Source organism: Littorina saxatilis, linkage group LG9 (assembly GCF_037325665.1).
Source record: "Littorina saxatilis isolate snail1 linkage group LG9, US_GU_Lsax_2.0, whole genome shotgun sequence".
NCBI classification, from domain to species: domain Eukaryota; kingdom Metazoa; phylum Mollusca; class Gastropoda; order Littorinimorpha; family Littorinidae; genus Littorina; species Littorina saxatilis.
The window spans coordinates 45,063,608-45,085,052 of record NC_090253.1 but is presented as its reverse complement, the minus strand read 5'-3'; the positions used below and the strand labels follow the sequence as shown (position 1 = coordinate 45,085,052).

The window sequence follows — 21,445 nt, the reverse complement described above, 5'->3', positions numbered from 1 at the left end:
GGGAGTCGTGGGAGTAGAGAGGTGGTGGTAGTAGGAAGGGAATGGGAGATGGGGTAGGTCTAGTCCAGAGAAGACCCCAACGCCAGTCCCGGAAAGCACGGGGAGTTTGGGAGTCGTGGGAGTAGGGAGGGCGTGGGGTGGTGGTAGTGGTTCTCAAGGGGGCCGTTGTGACAGCAAAGTTCTATCTTTTGCCTGTAATATTTGTTTGTGTGAAATGTTGAATTTTAAAGTGTGACAATTGCCCTGCGACTACTGTTTGGTGGTTATCAATCGCTATAGAAGAACGTTTTCTTTCTTCAAATGTATTATTTCTCATTATCATTCAAGTATGTGTACATTCTACATTCCATTCGCCATAACCAGCGTTCTTGGTCGTCAATCTTACATCCTAAACTACACAACAGTATGCATTCGTTAGTTAATTTTGACAGTTTTGCCCTGTTCCAGAGTTTTGGTCTGTAATCTTCATGTGACAGTGTTTTATTGCATATATATATATATATCCCATGACCTCCCTTCTTTGTCTCTGTTACTTCAGTATGGGTATATATGTTGTATTTTTATAGCTCAATAAATACATCATGGACTCCAAAAAATATATGATAGTGCAGATTCCGATTTGGGCAAAGGACTACTTTCCTCCCGACCTTTGACCTCGCTCGCGCCGAACAATGTGACACATTTGTATGAAGTTCTAAAATCGTATTGCACGGCTCAGAAAACCATATCAGTTGCACGCAAAAATGAATCTCAGAACTGATCTGATGTATGAGATGCAATAAGCAAAAGTTTCTTTCATTATGAAAGCAATGCAGGTCGAAAAAAACGAACATTCAACTTACAAGATAACCAGATGCTAGCGAACCAAAACAAAAACACGAGTACCCTCCCCTTGCATCGTTAGCAGACGACTTTTGAGAATCTGTCGGTAGTGTGTTTTGCCGGTGTGCGCCTTCAGCTATCAAACATCGGCTGTCTCACGTGTTTTGCGAGCAAGTCTACTCTTTTGCCTGGCTCTGCAGTAAGTCCACATATTTTTCCGTAATCCAGTCATATTCCTTCAAAATGCAATCAATCGGCGGTGACAGACGTGTCGGTCGCGTTTTCCTCTCACCCATACCAGTTTAAGTTCATCCATGCAAACACACTCGCAAAACAGTTTATCACGTAGATACATTTCAAATAGGGAGCAAATGGTTAAATCTAAACCTACATATTTGTTCCCTAAGATTTGCTTCTCTGTCAATAAGCCTAATTACACACGTTCGAGAAAAACAACGTGGAATCAATTCTGAATCGAGTAAGCCAAATGGGTCCCAAACCCGTTTCGCCCGTTCTGCCGACCTGAAACGCAAAACAAAAGAATTGTGCGCTTCAACTAAATCAATTTCTATTCGACTTCATTACTTTCTTGCAACTTATGAACCTTTACTTAAAGCTTTTAAATGGTCTGAAAGTAGTGTTACCGCGTACTTATCGATGCACTCATTCGTTTTATTTTTTCAGCGACGGTCACTTAGTTTAAGGTTGCAAAAGGGCTAAGTCTCGCTGGCAACAGTTTTACCCTGCACAGATCGCAACAGTGCCGCTAGTAGTCTACACTTTGTGTTTGATGGTAGAATGGGATATACAGATTACAACACTCGTGGTTTTTTATATGGCTTGTATTTCAGTCAAGACCCAGCGGGAATATCAATCGAGAGACACTCGCCAGAGGCTCGTGTCTCCCGATGATATTCATCCGCTGGGTCTTGACTGAAATACAAGCCATATAAAAAACCACTCGTGTTGTAACCTATACATATATATATATACTTTTAAAATGTCTTGGATCTGGGGACATCTGTAAGTGTGAGAGCGTGGATCTGGGAACATTCTGTGGTTATGGGAACATTAGCATGTTCTCATATCCAAGGTAACCTCAAAATGTAATTTTCGTGTTCAGCTTGACCATTGAGGGGTTTTAACTCGTGTTCCCAAAAGCATTTGAGTTCTGACTTGGTTGTCCCCCTTCCCTTGCTACAGATCTCTGCATCGTCAAACAATCTCTTCTGAGCTTTTAGCATTCTTGTGCTTACGACACTAAAAAAAAAAAAAAAATTATCTCTCTCTCTCTTTTTTTTTTTAACATTGCTGTGTAAAATAAAACTGTAAAATAACTATTTTACAGGTTTATTTCACAAGTTTATCTTATATTTTCTGAACATTTGGAAATAATTGCTTTACCTCAGTGAAATATTTATTATTGTTTAGAGCGTAAGCGATAAGCGATCCGGGCCTTTTCAAGAAATCTGAACAATGAACATGGTCGCTGCATGGGATTTTTTTCCCTTTCGTACAATCAGGCACACCACTCGTACAGGTAAGCCTTAGATTTTATGTAGCGCACTTTATAAGAACAGTGTTATATCTATTTATTTGAGTTAGGCATTGAAGATTTGAGAGGGCTTCTTCGCATCGAAGGAGTCTCTTCTGAGTGGGAATTCCGCTGTGAATTGATAGTTCTGGTCAATGGCTGTCTAAGACTAATCGGCCCTCGAAGGCAATCACTGACGTGAAGTGCACCGGGAGTGACTATTGCAACGACTGTCGTGTCCAGCGTTGTGTTTGTCAATGAGGTTCTTGAAAGCATTTGTACTGGGAGCCCGTTTAATGTTAGTTGTTAGTTTGTTCCAGTCATTTGTAACTCTATAGCTGAAAGCAAATTTTCTTGTATTGTTATTAACTTATTATCATGTCTTTCTTTTTGTATTTTGTCAGTACTGTTACGTGTTACAACAATGTTAGTCTGCGGTGATTTAAAAAAGAAATCTTTGTTAGTGTCATCAATGTCGTTAAATATTATATACGCTTGTATTAGGTCCCCTCTCTTTCTTCTTGCCTTTAGTGTAGGCAAAGTCAAGTATCTTAGTCTCTCTTCATATGTGTAGTCTTTTATTTCGTAAATCAGTTTAGTAGCTCTTCTTTGGACTCTTGCGATTGATGTTGATTGGCGTACTAGTCTCGGAAACCAGGCAGGATTGCCGTATTCTAGATGAGGTCGTACTAGTGTACACTCCACTCTCTGTTCCAGGAGGCTGTTCTCTGAAAATCCACCAGTACCTAGGAATGGCAGTGACACTGTACTCTAGGACCAACACAGCTAGTGTTTCAAATGTTACCTTTTTGTTTCAGGAGTCCTTGAATATATTCTAGTCATTTTTTCCCATTTATTTTAAGTTCATATCATATTTGACAAATAGGTGGCGTGATCTAACCATGTTTACCTGGTTGATTCTGACGGTTGGCAGTTTAAGTTTCTGGCAATTGCCAAAGTTGAACGTTTATTGTCATTAAATGGCAAAATTAATTTGAAGTCACGTTATAACTTATTGTGGAAAATCAGCTCCCTCTCTCTCTCTTTCCCCTCCCACACTCACACACAAACACACACACATGCGTGTGTGCTGACACAAATTTGTGATTTACTTTAAAATTAACAAGGGTGCCGCGGTCAATTGTAGACGGTAAGACCTATTACTTTTTTAAAGCCAGGACATTTGGACCTATTGATTTCTTACGGTCAGGTCCAAATGACCTATTGTCCTCTAACGCTGGCAGCAACACTGATGTAGATGAAATATTCATGAGGACGTCCCTCTGCAATATTATCCCAGCTATCTAAATAGACTGGAAGAACAAAAAGTGATTGCATGGAGACCTGATCAGAAATAGAGGGTTATAACTGACATTTATCTGCAATTAAATTGCTTTAAACTGACGGTTGCCAAATTGGGTTGTGAGTGAAGCGTAGCTCTGGCTTGTCACTCACTTCCACTACACATAAATGCGCGCAAGGATTTAGTTCTTCAAACATTTCTGCTTTCTGTAGCTATGCAGGGTTTGTGGATGTGGAACGTGGGAATATTACAGTTTGGAAGGTGAGGATTCTGATAGACTCGATGCAAATTGTCCGAACTATAGCTATGGCGTGCCCCTTTAATAGCTCATAATGATTAGCCAAATATGGAAAGGCAAAACTAGATTCAAGTAGCTGAAAATTGAAACACGAATGGCGGCTTGATTGAAACTTTACGAAATGGAAATCCTGTGTTTTCCAACACATGAATGTACAAATCAGTGTTTTGGGTCTACAGAACACGACAAATCCCGTCCAAGTCCACTTCAACACAACTTCACAAGCCCATGTCTTCAGAACTTCGCAATTCCATGTGTATACGAGACCACGAAAGTCACACATTGGCTGGATTCATGTCCTGACGACATATCTGTGGTAAGTTTAAAGGCTGTCTCCATGGTAAAAAAAAATACTGAAATAACCATTTGTTTCTCTTTCTTCTTTCAATTTAATGACTTATGCGCTAGACTTACTTACTTACTGCCTTTCACGCCTGTTGGCGTGTAGGGCAGCGACAAAGGACCTCCACTTTTGTCTGTCTCTTGCAAGCCTTTCCAGGGTCGCCCAGGAGTGGTTGAGGTCCTTTGATTCCCCCTCCACTGTACGTCTCCAAGTCTGCTTGGGTCTTCCCCGCTTCCTCTTTCCTTCTGGGGTCCATCGAAGTGCCACCTTGGGAATGGAGTCGTTTTCCATTCGTAGTACATGGCCAATCCATCTCCATCTTCTCTGGGTTATGAGTGTCTCCATTTCTTCCATGTTGCATCGTTGGAGAAGACGTTGTTAGAGATCTTTCTGGGCCAGAATATTCTCTATGCGCTAGAGTTCGTATTCAATATGTTCCAGTGAAGATAATGACTCACTTTTCTAACCCGTATTCTCAAAAGCTCGGGAGAAAACGAAAGAAAATAATGTCCCTCTCTGGAAGTGACGTGTGGCTGGTGGCTTGATTCGGCCTTCCGCCATTTTGACAGAGATGGGAGAGTGAACCACAGCTTCGCGTAACAATCTGAACACGCATGCCGCATCAAATTGTCAATAGACAACCACTGATGTTGATAAAGTAAGAGATCTGTCTTACATAATTGAGTTTCGGCGCTGTTTGGTTGCAAAGAAATGTGCGCAGTCTATATCACAAGTAGGTTTGGAAAGTGCATTTTCCGATGATATCGACGCAGCTAAGTATCAGGATCAGGAATATTGCGTCGCGGAACCTTTCAGATTATGACGCAATGTTGGCAAGAGAGCGCCTCGCCTAGCCCTACTTAAAACGATTTAAAACCTATCATTTTGGAATTTGTTCTCTTCCATAAAAAGTCTGAAGTCCATTGCTACTAAATTAAATAGCCTCTGGACTTATTTGAAAAATACACCCTTTCCTAATAGTTTTCTTAGTGCTGGCAATCAATAGTACTAGTAATGAGAGGGATGCACGACTCGTACCCTTTGATGACAGTGAGGGGCGACATTTGTATTGTTGTAGGCTATAATACAAATGTCGCCCCTCACTGTCATTAGGGCTAAATGTCACTTTTGTTAACTCCTTCATGATACGAACCCACCTTACTGTCACGGGACGCAGGGGTGGCCACATTTTTGTCAATTCAGCTTTCCCCGGGTATGTAACATGTCATTTTTAACTTACCCGCACAAAAATCAGGTTACCCACAATCTGAATGCAAAAACTCGTCCCCACCCCTACACACAGTCATGGAGTTGCGCTCACGCACACTCCACTGTCGAAATCTAACCAAGGAAATTCGTCCTTCCATTCTGGCAAAAACCTTCTGACACGTTTTGATCTGTCGCAGTGTCGATTCTAGACCGCGCATTCCCGCAAATATGAAAGAAATCCCGCAAAAATAAAATTTGGATGCGCGCCTTTTCACGCAAAGAAATACCAATTCCCGCATTTTCAAACATCTTGTGCATGCGCGATATAATAAATATAATTTCGTCAAACAGCCTAGCGTTGCAGAGCGTAAGCGCTTGCAATCTTTTTGAGACAAGTGAGGCCCTGACAAGGATGTTTACATTTACCTATGTTTTCAAAAGTTACATTTTCCCTAAACATCCTTATCAGGGCCTCACTTGTCTCAAAAAGATTCACTTTTTCTCCCACAAGTCTTTGCTTCCCTTTGTGGTCACTTCCTGTTTTACATTCAAAATGGCCACCACGATAAGTGAAAGCGTGGATTTTTTCAAGAATGGAGACCCATGTGCAAATCAGCTTGACGACAAGTTGCCAAGTGAGGCAAAACATCCAAATAAATGGTCTTGGAAGTGGATGAAGGAGTTAGATTCTCAAAAAAGATAATGGAGTTTATGATTAAGAAGTTTCTGTTGTGCATGCAACGATGAAATTACATACACCTGACTTCACTCTTCAGGCAAGAAAGCCATCAGGAACCATACGTTGGTTCTCTCTCTCTCTCTCTCTCTCTCTCTCTCTCTCTCTCTCTCTCTCTTTTCTCTCTCTCTCTCTCTCTCTTTGAAGTCTCTCTCTCTCTCTTTGAAGTCTCTCTCTCTCTCTCTCTCTCTCTCTCTCTCTCTCTCTCTCTCTTTGAAGTCGTGGGGGCAATGACGGCCTCCGGGATGCCACAGATTCCATCCTCCCCCAGCCTAGAGACTGGGACTTTTTGTTCTTATTTACGATAGAGTGACATAAATCAATAATTAGCAAAGATTCTATAATTTTAAACTAATCTTTGTTTCAGTTGGTCATGGTGATTTGGGCAATGACAACACCGGCATCGTGGGTGATTTGGGCAGCGATGACCCCTCCGTCAAGGATTGCGACGTGACGAGCACACATGCAGAACCGCTTGGTATGTTTATACCGCCACCATCATAAGTGACGGTTTCTGAGACTTCCACTACTCGTGCAGAACTTCTGATTGGAGAAACTCGAGGTCAAAGCTTGTTCCCAAATGTTCTTATTATTATTTCACATTGCTCAACATCCAGTTAGCAACACAGGCTAGATGTTAAGCAACGTGAAATAATAATAACACATTTTGGGACAAACTTTGACCTGTAGTTTCTCCAATCAGAAGCTTCTGCACGAGTAATGGAAGTCGCAGAAACCGCCACAATATTATTTAAATTTTATTTATATATAGATGCTACATGTCGGGTTCATCTACGGGGCTAGTGACAGACCGCCAATGATGTTTTTTGTTGTTTTTTAGTTGGCAGCATGGGGATATCTTGAGAAGGCTCTCCGTAGTCGGCTAGACGTTAAGCAATGCTAATAATAATAATAATAGCACTTGAGCAAAGAGCTAAAACATTTCGAGGTACGGTAGAGTGTTTGACATAAATAATAATAATAATACGAATATTTATAACGCGCACATATCTCCCCAACAGGCGACTCAAGGCGCACATACACTCATTCACACACACGGAGACTTAAAGTCACCAACACACACACACACCAGCAACCATTAAAATATGTACAGTTATTCAAGGTGGGATGGACAATGATAATGGACAACAGGAGGGGGGGAACATGTACACAGGGAGATAGTGATCAAGGGGGAGGTCGAAGAGAAGGTAGAGCAGTATAGGTATTTGGGGGTGATTATAGACAATAAGTTGACATGGAAACCAAACTCTGATGCCCTTGTGAAGAAACTCCACTCTCGCCTGTACTTTTTGAGAAAACTCAGGTCTTTTAACATCTGCAGACAAGAAATCCTTCAGATGTTTTACACTTCAACGTGCAATAGTGTGTTGTACTTTGGCTCCGTGTGTTGGGGTGGCAACATCAACAAGCAAGACAGGGATAGATTAGATAAATTCATCAGGAAAGCAAGTGGGGTGGTTGGGAGGAAGCAGGACAATTTCACATCAACACATGAACGACGACTGACTGACAAGGTACAGAAGATTTTGGCTGACGACTCGCACCCACTCAGACCGGAATTTGACAGTAGACGGACAGACAGGAGCAACAAATTCAGACAACCAACCGCAAGATCCACACGCTACAGAAATTCGTTCATTCCATCTGCAATTCACATCTTCAATTCTCAGGTGGGGCGGTAGATGCTGGTGTTGTCGCTCTGATGCACGGGGTCAGTGTTCTGTATTGTTTCAGTATTGTTGATTTTGTTTTGCATGATTATATACTCTTATTCTACTCTCTTAGACAATATGTGATAACCGGCAAGGTGCTGACTTTCTTTTGTGCATTGTTGATGGTGAATGCATGTTAATTTATTTTTAATATACTTTCTTATGTGATAACCAATGTGCTATATTTTCTCAGGACAATGAACAAATGTTTATTTTGAATGTTTTATGTATGTTATTATTACGGACACAAACGCTCAGCAATGTAATTTCTCTTTTAGAGATTAATAAAGTTATTGTATTGTATTGTATTGTATTGGGGTGGGCAGTGTAGAATGCATGGATTATGTGGAAAAAAGGAATGTCTTGAGTGCAGATTTGAATGATTCGAGGGACTGTTGTTGACGGAGGGGGAGAGGTAGTGTGTTCCATTGGCTAGGTGCTTGGAAAGAAAATGAGCGTTGACCTGCTGTTTTGAGTTTGGTGTGGGGGATGTTGAGCTTGAGGGAGCCGGCAGATGATCTGAGTGCTCGTGAAGGGACATAGAGAGAGAGATAGTCGGAGAGATAGGCAGGGGCGAGACCATGGAGGCTTTTGTATGTGATACGAGCAGGAACGGGCAACCAGTGGAGCTGATTTAGGAGGGGGGTGATATGATCTCCCTTTTTCTTTCGTAAGGCAAGACGGGCAGAGCTATTTTGAATGCGTTGGAGACGAGAGATAGAAGAAGAGGGAAGACCCGCCAAGAGAGAGTTACAATAGTCAAGACGTGAGAGAATGGTGGACGTGACCAGTTTGGCGGTAGCATCTGTGGTGAGGTACTTGCGGATAGTGGCGATGCGGCGGAGTTGGAAGTAGCAGGTGCGAGAGACAGAAGAGATGTGTTGTTTCATGGAAAGGGTGTTGTCTAGAGTGACTCCGAGGTTTTTGACAGCAGAAGACAGAGGGACAGAAGAGTCAGAGAGTTGATGAGAGTCGGAAGTGGCTTTGGAGAGTTTGGATGTAGTGCCTATTAGGATAGCTTCAGTTTTGTTGCTATTGAGCTGAAGTTTGATTTCTGTCATCCAATTCTGCACGTCAGTGATAGTGTCAGAGATAGAGGAAAGAAGAGATTCAGACTGGTCAGGGGAAGAGCTGTTGTGAAGTTGAGAGTCGTCGGCAAAAGAGTGGTGGAGAACGTTGTGTCGGTCAAGGATGTGGTCAAGAGGTTGAGTGTAGAGAGTAATTAGTACAGGCCCAAGGACTGAGCCCTGAGGGACTCCGCACTCAAGCCTGATGGGGTCAGAGTTCAGTTTGTCAATCGAAACAGTCTGGTAGCGGTCGGTGAAATAAGAAGAGAACCAAGAAAGAGCTGTGCTATGGATACCAAAGGTGTGCTGAAGGCGTTGAAGGAGGATGTTGTGGTCGACTGTGTCAAAGGCCGCTGATAGATCAAGTAGAGCGACGGCAGAGATTTCAGCTTGGTCAGTGGCAAGGAGGAGATCAGTAGTGATTTTGAGAAGGGCAGTTTCGGTGGAGTGGTGAGGACGATAGGCAGATTGAAGCGGAGAGAGAAGATTGTTGCAAAGAAGGTGAGAGTTGAGTTGTTTTAGGACGACTCTTTCAAGGAGTTTGGAGATGAAGGAAAGGTTTGAGACAGGGCGGTAGTTGCTGAGAGTGTTTGGGTCGAGCGATGGTTTCTTCAGTAGATGTTTGACAATAGCAGTCTTAAAGGAGTTGGGGACAGTGCCTGTTTGCAGAGAAGTGTTGATGATTTTGAGAATAGAAGGGAGGAGTTCAGGAAGACAGTCAGAGTAGAGTTGTGTGGGAAGAGGGTCAAGGTCACAGGTTTTCAAGGTCATTTCTTTGAGGACTTTCTCCAGGTCAGTGAGAGTGAGAGGCTGAAAGTGTGTGAAGGGAGTGCCTGTAAATGCAGGAGGAGTTTCAGAGTTTTGGTGTGGGATTTTGTCTAGTTTGTCACGGATGGTTTGGATCTTGTTATGGAAGTAATCAGAGAAAGCTTGCGACAGTTTGGAGGGGTCGATGTTGTTGGGCAAGGGAGAAGCAGAAGAGCAGCCAAGAAGGTCATTCACTGTGGAGAAGAGTGTTTTGGCAGAGGTTGTTTCACAGATTTTGGTGCTGTAGTGCGATTGTTTGGCGTCTGCGATGAGTGTCTGAGCATGTTCCATTTGCTTGTTGTAAATCTGTCTGTCAACTACCAGCTTTGAGGTTCGCAACTTCCTCTCTGCTCGGCGACGCAACTGTTTTGTATACTTAACTTCAGCTGTGATCGAGGGTGCAGAAGGCCAATCTACGATGAGTTTGGTTTTTGCGGGTGCATGTTCGTCAAGAAGTGTGCTGAGAGTGGAGTCGTAATGACGTACAGGGTCTGAGGATACCGGAGGATCAAGCAGTCGGCGGGCTGCTTCTGCGCGAAATGTGTCAGTGTTAACTTCTTTGAGGTTACGGCGGACTACGCGCTTTTTCTGTTTGGATGGTTTGGCCATCTTAAGAGAGAACAAAACTGCAGAATGATCGGATCTGAGGTAGTCATTCAGCAGGATGTCGTACACCAGGTCAGTGGACTCGTGGGTGACAATCCAGTCAATGATGTGTGTTTTGCGTGTGGGAGCGTCTACATGCTGTTTGAGGTCGTGACAGTCAAGAAGGTCCATCGTCTGTCTTGTGTCGGTGTTATAAATCAACAATAAGCAAAGATTCTATAATTTTAAACTAATCTTTGTTTCAGTGGGTCATGGTGATTTGGGCAATGACAACACCGGCATCGTGGGTGATTTGGGCAATGACGACACTGGCATCGTGGGTGATTTGGGCAATGAAGACACTGGCATCGTGGGTGATTTGGGCAATGACGACACTGGCATCGTGGGTGATTTGGGCAATGACGACACCGGCATCGTGGGTGATTTGGGCAATTCGTAGCTGATTTGGGCAATGACGACACCGGCATCGTGGCTGATTTGGGCAATGACGACACCGGCATCGTGGGTGATTTGGGCAATGACAACACCGGCATCGTGGGTGATTTGGGGAGCGATGACTCCTCCGTCAAGGATTGCGACTACACATGTCGCACACATGCAGAACCGCTTGGTATGTTTATACCGCCACCATCATATGTGACGGTTTCTGCGACTTCCATTACTCGTGCAGAATCTTCTGATTGGAGAAATTCGAGTTCAAAGTTTGTTTAAAAAAAATGTTATTTTACATTGCTCAACGTCAAGTTAGCAACATTTTGGTACATACTTTGACCTCTAGTTTCTCCAATCAGACGCTTCTGCGCGAGTAATGGAAGTCGCAGAAACCGCCACAATATTATTTCAATTTTATTTATATATAGATGCTACATGTCGGGTTCTAGTGGACATACTCTTATAATATCTAAATACTTTTGCTACTACTAATAACATGCATTGTTTATTACCTAATTAAAGGCTCCCGCAGTGGGGCACTGCGGTTAAGAAATTAAAGGCCCCTCCTGTTTTTGGAACCGCAGGAGCTTTCTAGTTTGCTGTTAGGTAGATTTTTGGTTCCTCTTTCCTGTCATGCTCTCTTTTTCTTCATGAATTCTTTTCTTTTTTTCTGCCTTCTTGCTCATTCACCTGTATTTTTTCCAAAAATCTCTTCTCTTGCCGCTTGTCTCGCGATTCATGTATAGTTTAATCTGTTAGTGTTCTGATGTAAGTCCAGCAGTAGATAGGTTAAGCCTATTTTAACATACTGGAAACTGGTAATCTTCCAGTAGGTATTAATTTAGTTTTACTAAAGCCTGCTGGGACACAAGTAATAGGTTAGTGCATTTGTAAACAGGAATCGCTTGACAAGTGGCCCCCTTCATCCCCCCCTTCCTCGTCCTGATATGGCTCTGCGTAGTCGGCTGGACGTTAAGCAAAAAATAAACAAACAAAAAAAAATAATTAAAGGCAGAGGTCGACAAAGCTCATGAAGACAAGCGTAAATTCAAGCTGGTCTCATGCTGAAATACAAACTTTAATAAATGGTTTTGGGCATCTCCTTCAAAAAGGCATGTATCCGTCAGGGAAGATAATTCAAGCCGCAATTAACCAAAATACTTGTCTCAACAATAGAACATGTATGAATGTGCGAGCAAAGCTTCAGCACTAAATGAAGACACGGTTTTAAGATGGACTAGCTGAAGTTGTGGGCAAAGACAGCATGTTGTTGCTTTTTGGCGAAAGCTTACTGAAGAAATATGGACCAGCTAGAAAAAATGACATAGCACAGAGATTGAGACAACTTGCTGGTCTGTTGGTGCAATATGTAGAGCAAACCTATTCATTACATCTTACCATATAACAGTGGCACAGGCACGGTTGGCCTAGTGGTAAGGCGTCCGCCCCGTGATCGGGAGGTCGTGGGTTCGAACCCCGGCCAGGTCATACCTAAGACTTTAAAATTGGCAATCTAGTGGCTGCTCCGCCTGGCGTCAGGCATTATGGGGTTAGTGCTAGGACTGGTTGGTCCGGTGTCAGAAGAATGTGACTGGGTGAGACATGAAGCCTGTGCTGCGACTTCTGTCTTGTGTGCTGCGACTTCTGTCTTGTGTGTGGCGCACGTTATATGTCAAACCAGCACCGCCCTGATATGGCCCTTCGTGGTCGGCTGGGTGTTAAGCAAAAAAAAACCACAATATAACAGGGGCTCATTTTGAAATTGAGGTTGTCAAGAGGAATGTAATCGGACATTTTTCAAACTAATCGCACCATCGATGCAAACTGCATGCACTCGCACAAATAAATGAAATCTACACACAGCAACACCGACAGCTTTAAATGATTTTAATGTCATTAAAACGGTTTAAACCCAAATAAAATTGAATGAAATCTCACAGATAAATTTACAATGACTATCTGTCTTGCTTGAAGAAAAGAAAAAAACGAAAAGGGAGTGGAACACGGCAACACACATTCTGAGTCACTCCAGGAGCTTCAACAGAAACACAGGTGACGATCGCGGAATGTTGATGTTGAGAACGTCTGACGCATGCAGTATGCGTGCGGTAGCTATTTTCCGCGAAACCCTGCGGAACCCCGGGGGTACCCCGCGAAACCCCGCTTCGGCTTCCGTAATAAGAAAACATTTTGTACCGGTGTCTTAGAGTTTAATAGCTGACAAGGAAATTGAGTAACAAAATAGCGATAAGTCCGACCCCGAAATGAGACCCTGATGTAATACTATTATTTGCTGGGCTATACAAGTTATGTAGGTATGCATGCATGACCCTGGGTCTTGCTGTATGACTGGGAATTGCAGATATGTTCTTCAAAAGATTATGCCGTGTCTGAAGCATCAATATAAACGCTTATAGCTCACAGCTGAAAAGAACACTTCCTTACTAGTACGAAACCAAATGACAAACTATCAATTTGAATACAACACAGCTTCATAAGAACTGCTCAAACAAGGACCAATAAAAGAGAAAACTGAAGACCGTGGCCTAAATCTTACAAGTTTGAAGTTAAAACAAGTTTTGCAAACAATACATGTGAAAGAATGTTGTTATGCCTGAATATTAAAAAAAATTAGTTAGTGTTCCCAGAAACTTGAAATTTGGCATTGTTGTTTATATGTCGACCTAGTACCCAAATATATATAGACATTCTGGAAAACGTTATTTGTTTAGGAATATGGGGAACGTGGATATGGGGACCTTATTAATATTATGTTTTCACATATATATTTAAATCCTAAACAAATAACGTTTTCCAGAATGTATATATATTTGGGTACTAGGTCGACATATAAACCACAGTGCGAAATTTCAACTTTCTGGATGTTCTATGTACCATTGTTAAATATCTAGTTATAAGTTCTTTTTTAGTTATACTTTTAAAACGACAAGACATGAACATGTATGTCCTTTTTTTTAATTTTTTTTTTATTGTTGTTATGTTTGTTTGTTTGTGTGTGTGTTGATCGATTTAATTTTTTTTTAAAGTTAGTGTTCCCAGAAACTTGTATTATATATATAATAAAAGTTTCTGGGAACACTAACTAATTTTTTTAATATTCAGGCATAACAACATTCTGTCACATGTATTGCTTGCAAAACTTGTTTTAACTTCAAACTTGTAAGATTAAGGCCACGGTCTTCAGTTTTCTCTTTTATTGGTCCTTGTTTGAGCAGTTCTTATGAAGCTAACTCTGACACCAGCCGGTTATTTGGGAACTCGTTTTCAACTGCTTGCAGAAAGTTGAAATTTGTCATTGTGGTTTATATGTCGACTTAGTACCCAAATATAAAAAGACATTCTGGAAAATGTTATTTGTAGGATTTAAATATATATATATATGAAAACATAATAAGGTCCCCATATCCACGTTCCCAAAAAGCTTGTCTGAATATAATAATATATATAATAAATGTTTCTGGGAACACTAACTTTTTTTTTAATATTCAGGCATAACAACATTCTTTCACATGTTTTGTTTGCAAAACTTGTTTTAACTTCAAACCTGTAAGATTAAGGCCACGGTCTTCAGTTTTCTCTTTTATTGGTCCTTGTTTGAGCAGTTCTTATGAAGCTGTTTTGTATTCAAATTGATAGTTTGTCATTTGGTTTCGTACTAGTAAGGAAGTGTTCTTTTCAGCTGTGAGCTATAAGCGTTTATATTGATGCTTCAGACACGGCATAATCTTTTGAAGAACATATCTGCAATTCCCAGTCATACAGCAAGACAAAAATTGGCTCTTTGCAGTCTGCTGGGCTATACGCGATATGTTATGTATGTATGCATGGCCCTGGGTCTTGCTGTACGACCCTGGGTCTTGCTGTACGACCCTGGGTCTTGCTGTACGACCCTGGGTCTTGCTGTACGGCCCTGGGTCTTGCTGTATGACCCTGGGTCTTGCTGTACGGCCCTGGGTCTTGCTGTACGACCCTGGGTCTTGCTGTACGGCCCTGGGTCTTGCTGTACGGCCCTGGGTCTTGCTGTACGACCCTGGGTCTTGCTGTACGACCCTGGATCTTGCTGTACGACCCTGGGTCTTGCTGTATGACCATGGGTTTTCATGTCACGTACGACATACAAATCACGATGTTCAAAGTTTTGACGAATTGAGTGTGACTACGATTCGTAAAACTTGAAATAGGAAGGTGTTATTGCTGTGTTTGATTGGTCGATCTTTGTTTAATGACAAAACAATTGATAATGCCAAGATTTTTAATGTGTACATAGTTCCTTTTCAGCTTGTGATTTATAACTCATTGTGACAAGTTAAAGTTTGTGTAAGCCCTTAATAGACTCTTTGCAGTCCGCTGGGCTATACGCATTATGTATGTATGCATGACTCTGGGGATTGCTGTATGACCCTGGATCTTGCTGTATGACCCTCAATCTTGCTGTATGACCCTCGGTCTTGCTGTATGACCCTCGGTCTTGATCAACAATGATCTGCATTTTTACTCAATATTTTCCATGAAGTACTGGGATCCTTGTATTTCTATCTACTCTGCTTTAATCTTGCTAAGACAATTATGTTGAGACGTCATAAATCAGTACTGGTATATTCTCGGAATTGCGGTCTGGTACCCTGTGATATCGGTTTGAAAACTAGGGAAGGAGGCGATGTGAAGTGCCTTTAGTCGCTGCTGTCACAGTGGGGAGATTGCTAATCGGAGAAATGATTGCATGCAGAAAACGTGGTGATTATGATCCCACGTGACATTTTTACCGCCTTTCATTGTGTAAAAATAGCTTAAACGACAAAACAATTAATAATGCCAAGATTTTTAATGTGTACATAGTTCCTTTTCAACTTGTGATTTATAACTTGTTGTGACAAGTTAAAGTTTGTGTGGGCCCTTAATAGGCTCTTTGCGGTCTGCTGTAGGACCCTGTGTCTTGCTGTATGACCCTGTGTCTTGCTGTAGGACCCTGTGTCTTTCTGTAGGACCCTGTGTCTTGCTGTATGACCCTGTGTCTTGCTGTATGACCCTGTGTCTTGCTGTATGACACTGTGTCTTGCTGTATGACCCTGTGTTTTGCTGTAGGACCCTGTGTCTTGCTGTAGGACCCTGTGTCTTGCTGTAGGACCCTGTGTCTTGCTGTACGACCCTGTGTCTTGCTGTAGGACCCTGGGTCTTGCTGTAGGACCCTGTGTCTTGCTGTATGACCCTGGGTCTTGCTGTATGACCCTGGGTCTTGCTGTACGACCCTGGGTCTTGCTGTACGACCCTGGGTCTTGCTGTACGACCCTGGATCTTGCTGTATGACCCTCGGTCTTGCTGTACGACCCTGTGTCTTGCTGTATGACCCTGGGTCTTGCTGTACGACCCTGGGTCTTGCTGTACGACCCTGGGTCTTGCTGTACGACCCTGGGTTTTGCTGTATGATCCTGGGTCTTGCTGTATGACCCTGGGTCTTGCTGTATGATCCTGGGTCTTGCTGTATGACCCTGGATCTTGCTGTATGACCCTGGATCTTGCTTATGACCTTCGGTCTTGCTGTATGACCCTCGGTCTTGCTGTATGACCCTAGGTCTTGATGAACAAGGATCTGCATTTTTACTTAATATTTTCCACGAAGTACTGGGATCCTTGTATTTCTATCTACTCTGCTTTAATCTTGCTAAGACAATTATGTTGAGACGTCATAAATCAGTACTGGTATATTCTCGGAATTGCGGTCTGGTACCCTGTGATGTTGGTTTGAAAACTAGGGAAGGAGGCGATGTGAAGTGCCTTTAGTCGCTGGTGTCACAGTGGGAAGATTGCTAATCGGAGAAATGATTGCATGCAGAAAACGTGGTGATTATGATCCCACGTGACATTTTTACCGCCTTTTGCTGTGTAAAAAATAGCTTAAATGACATGTCTTAAAGCTCTGCTTAAACTCGTAGTAAACCTCGGTGTTTACGCAGGTTCCTAGCTAATCGTGTATAAACTTGTCTTGCAAAGAAGCAGAGTAGATAGAGATACAAGGATCACAGTTCTTCGTGGACATTATTTTATCCTCTTTTCTTTTTAAAACCTGGTTTTTACAAACAGGGGAAAGTACCTCATCGTTTCCAGAGCCTCACAATTATATGTCCTTGTAAACATGGTTTATCAGAAGGACTGGTGACATACCTTCATTGGTAATTTTTAGGTTTTTTTAGTTGGCAGCGTGGGGCGTTTTGAGACGGCTCGGTGTAGTCAGCTGGACGTTAAGCAATGTTTAATAATATATAATATGTTGCAAATCGTCACGCTAATGGGATAATTGCCTAACTCACTTTTGCAAGTTTTGAGAAAAAGCGATTTGTTCAGCAGCCTCTGCATTGAAGTTTGGGTTCTGTACTTCAGTAGAATGAACTTTAATCCAAATTTCTATTGATCTTGTTTACCATGGGATGCACATGCATAGACAGAAAAGCATGGGTATGCTGTTAAGATAACTGACTTATGAGTTAGGCAATTTTGCTGACATGGCATCAGCAACCGTTTCTCTTTGCAATTTCTTTTCGGAATTTTTACAGATGATTGACACAATTGTTGGCGTTATTATGGAACCGTTGTCTCAAAACTATCTAACTCTGAGTTAGGCAATTATCCTATTAGCGTAATGAAATGTATCATCAGATTTGATTTTGATTATTTTTTTTCCATTGAAATGCTTTTTTGATTTTGAATTTTGTTCCCAGGGTCCGCCCTGGGAGGTGGGGGGGGGGGATCTCTTATTTTGGGTTCTTAGTCACCTCATGCGCCACAATGGGATAAGAACATATATTTAGGTGAGCCTTTATTGTCATTTTTAGTCACCCACCCAAAGGAAAGGGGGGTGACTGTTACTTTTGTCAGCGTCCCTGCCTGTGTCTATCCGTCTACACATACGGTTGGGTGATTTTAGGACCCGTGGTCCTTTTCTTGTTTATTTCTTTTTTTCTGCCTCCCCATTGTTCAGTCACCTGTTTCACTTTTACCATGGACTTTGATTCATGGTGTTTAAGAAATAACGATTTTCGATGTCAAAATAAAAGCTGAGTTGTGATTAATGTTTATTTCAGGTAAGAATTAACTTGGTGCGTAATTACACAACACGAAAAAAGATAAATGCAAGTACACAATTGGAAATATATTTAGTTTGATAATCTAATTCAATGAAAAGCCTGATTTCTGTACTTTTTTTTCTTGTTCTTGTTTTCTCTACTTGAGCACGTTTTTTTTTCTTTGAGAAGTATGTGTCCTCCGACTACGCATGGCTGTCTGTGTTAAAAGTATGTGTCCTTCGACGACGGTCGGCGAAGAATGTTTTTAGCGACTGTCGGCGAAGGTTAATCATGCTTAGTGACATCATATTTCTTCAAAATCATGTTTTTTGGGTGCGATTATTTTTTTGCAAACATATTACAAGTTAATAATTTTCGGTTCAATGACTATGCATAAGACTGTATTATCTTTAATGTTCTTTTTAGTTATCAGTAGATTTAAATGACTGTATTTTATTTTCGGTAACAATCCACCTTTTTGCAAGACGAGGTATGTCTTTTTCTTTAAAACAATAGTTGCTTATGTTATTGTTTGTGTTGTTGATGCTGGACTAATAAACAACAGTATCTGTTTAAAACCTTCATGAACAGTGTGTATTGTGTAAACAGGGAGTGACTGCAAGCGAGTATTGTGCTCTCTCTCTCTCTCTCTCTCTCTCTCTCTCTCTCTCTCTCTCTCGCTCTCTCTCTGTGTGTGTGTGTGTGCTATTTTTTTCCGCAAATATGTTCTTGTTCTTGTTCTCTCTCTCTCTCTCTCTCTCTCTCTCTCTCTCTCTCTCTCTCTCTCTCTCTCTCTCTCTCTCTCTCTCTCTCTCTCTCTCTCTCTCTCTCTCTCTCTCTCTCTCTCTCTCCCGCTCTCTCGCTCTGTGTGTGTGTGTGTGTGCTATTTTTTTCCGCAAATATGTTCTTCAAAAGATTATGCAGTGTCTGAAGCATCAATATAAACTTTATAAGCTCACAGCTGAAAAGAACACTTCCTTACTAGTACGAAACCAAATGACAAACTATCAATCAATCAATCAATCAATAGAATTTATTTCCAAAATGCAAAAGCACATGATTTTGTTTTAAATGTTGCAGTAAATCATATATCCACGTCCACACTCACATTCACACCCAAATTGTCACAGCATAAGAAACATGGTTAAATACTATTTGCACAACCGACTATCAATTTGAATACAACACAGCTTCATAAGAACTGCTCAAACAAGGACCAATAAAAGAGAAAACTGAAGACTGTGGCCTTAATCTTACAAGTTTGAAGTTAAAAAAAGTTTTGCAAACAATACATGTGAAAGAATGCTGTTATGCCTGAATATTAAAAAAAAAGTTAGTGTTCCCAGAAACTTTTATTATATATATTATATATTCAGACAAGGTTTTTGGGAACGTGGATATGGGGACCTTATTATGTTTTCATATATATATTTAAATCCTACAAATAACATTTTCCAGAATGTATTTTTGACTCACATGCGAAGCAAAAGTGAGTCTATGTACTCACCCGAGTCGTCCGTCCGTCCGTCCCCCCCCCGTCCGGACGTCCGTCCGTCCGTCCGGAAAACTTTAACGTTGGATATTTCTTGGACACTATTCAGTCTATCAGTACCAAATTTGGCAAGATGGTGTATGATGACAAGGCCCCAAAAAACATACATAGCATCTTGACCTTGCGTCAAGGTCGCAGGGGCCATAAATGTTGTCTAAAAAACAGCTATTTTTCCCATTTTTCCCATTTTCTCTGAAGTTTTTGAGATTGAATACCTCACCTATATATGATATATAGGGCAAAGTAAGCCCCATCTTTTGATACCAGTTTGGTTTACCTTGCTTCAAGGTCAAGGTCACAGGAGCTCTTCAAAGTTGGATTGTATACATATTTTGAAGTGACCTTGACCCTGAACTATGGAAGATAACTGTTTCAAACTTAAAAATTATGTGGGGCACATGTTATGCTTTCATCATGAGACACATTTGGTCACATATGATCAAGGTCAAGGTCACTTTGACCCTTATGAAATGTGACCAAAATAAGGTAGTGAACCACTAAAAGTGACAATATCTCATGGTAGAAAGAGCCAATTAGCACCATTGTACTTCCTATGTCTTGAATTAACAGCTTTGTGTTGCATGACCTTGGATGACCTTGACCTTCACATGTATTTTGGTAGGAAAAATGTGTAAAGCAGTTCTTATAGTGTATGATGTCATTGCTAGGTTTAGTTATTTGACCTTGACCCTGAAGGTCAAGCTCATGTAAAGGTCAAGGTCAAGCATGTGAGTCGTATGGGCTTTGCCCTTCTTGTTATATTTGGGTACTAAGTCGACATATAAACCACAATGCCAAATTTCAACTTTCTGCAAGCAGTTGAAAACGAGTTCCCAAATAACCGGCTGGTGTCGAGTTAGCTTCATAAGAACTGCTCAAACAAGGACCAATAAAAGAGAAAACTGAAGACCGTGGCCTTAATCTTACAAGTTTGAAGTTAAAACAAGTTTTGCAAACAATACATGTGAAAGAATGTTGTTTCACCTGAATATTAAAAAAAAAAGTTAGTGTTCCCAGAAACTTTTATTATATATAGTATATATTCAGACAAGCTTTTTGGGAACGTGGATATGGGGACCTTCTTATGTTTTCATATACCTAATAATAACATTTTCCAGAATGTCTTTTTATATTTGGGTACTAAGTCGACATATAAACCACAATGCCAAATTTCAACTTGCTGCAAGCAGTTGAAAACAAGTTCCCAAATAACCAGCTGGTGTCAGAGTCCCCATATCCAATGTATTATGTCTATATATATATATATATATATATATATATCCCATGACCTCCCTTCTTTTTCTCTGTTACTTCAGTATGGGTATATATGTTGTATTTTTATAGCTCAATAAATACATCATGGACTCCAAAAAATATATGATAGTGCCGATTCCGATTTGGGCCAAGAACTACTTTCCTCCCGACCTTTGACCTCGCGCCGAACAATGTGACTGAAGTTCCAAAATCGTATCGCACGGCTCAGAAAACCATATCAGTTGCACTCAAAAATGAAACTCGGAACTGATCTGATGTATGGGATGCAATAAACAAACGTTTCTTTCATTATGAAAGCAATGCAGGTAGAAAAAAACGAACATTCAACTTACAAGATAGCCAACACAGATGCTAGCGAACGATCGAACCTATTAGGCTATTCATTCTCTGTTTGCTATCCGTGTCGCTACCATAGGAATAATCCGAAAAAGAATATGCAACACAACATAAAGAAAATGTGCTCCCTCAATACTGTTTCGAACGTTTTCTCCGTGTCCTTGTTTACTGCAGACCGGTTTACAAGAACATAGTACTCTGTTACACACAGTACGAAACACTGCCATGAAAACCACAATAAAAGAGTAGTCTCCCTTGCGCCCGGACAGCACACAGATAAAAACTAGATTTTAAGCTGGCACAACCTTAAGGC

General features: G+C 41.3%; 2 long non-coding RNA genes across 2 annotated transcripts in view; one reads left to right on the top strand and one right to left on the bottom strand.

The window, feature by feature from the left end:
* LOC138976225 (uncharacterized) overlaps positions 1–21,445 on the bottom strand; it is a 525,645-nt gene that overhangs the window by 380,181 nt on the left and 124,019 nt on the right. The gene's annotated exons all lie outside the window — the stretch shown is intronic.
* LOC138976205 (uncharacterized) lies at positions 1,815–18,551 on the top strand. Its single transcript, XR_011458904.1, has 4 exons — positions 1,815–2,362; positions 4,137–4,273; positions 6,613–6,723; positions 10,704–18,551. It is a non-coding gene; the product is annotated as an uncharacterized lncRNA (long non-coding RNA).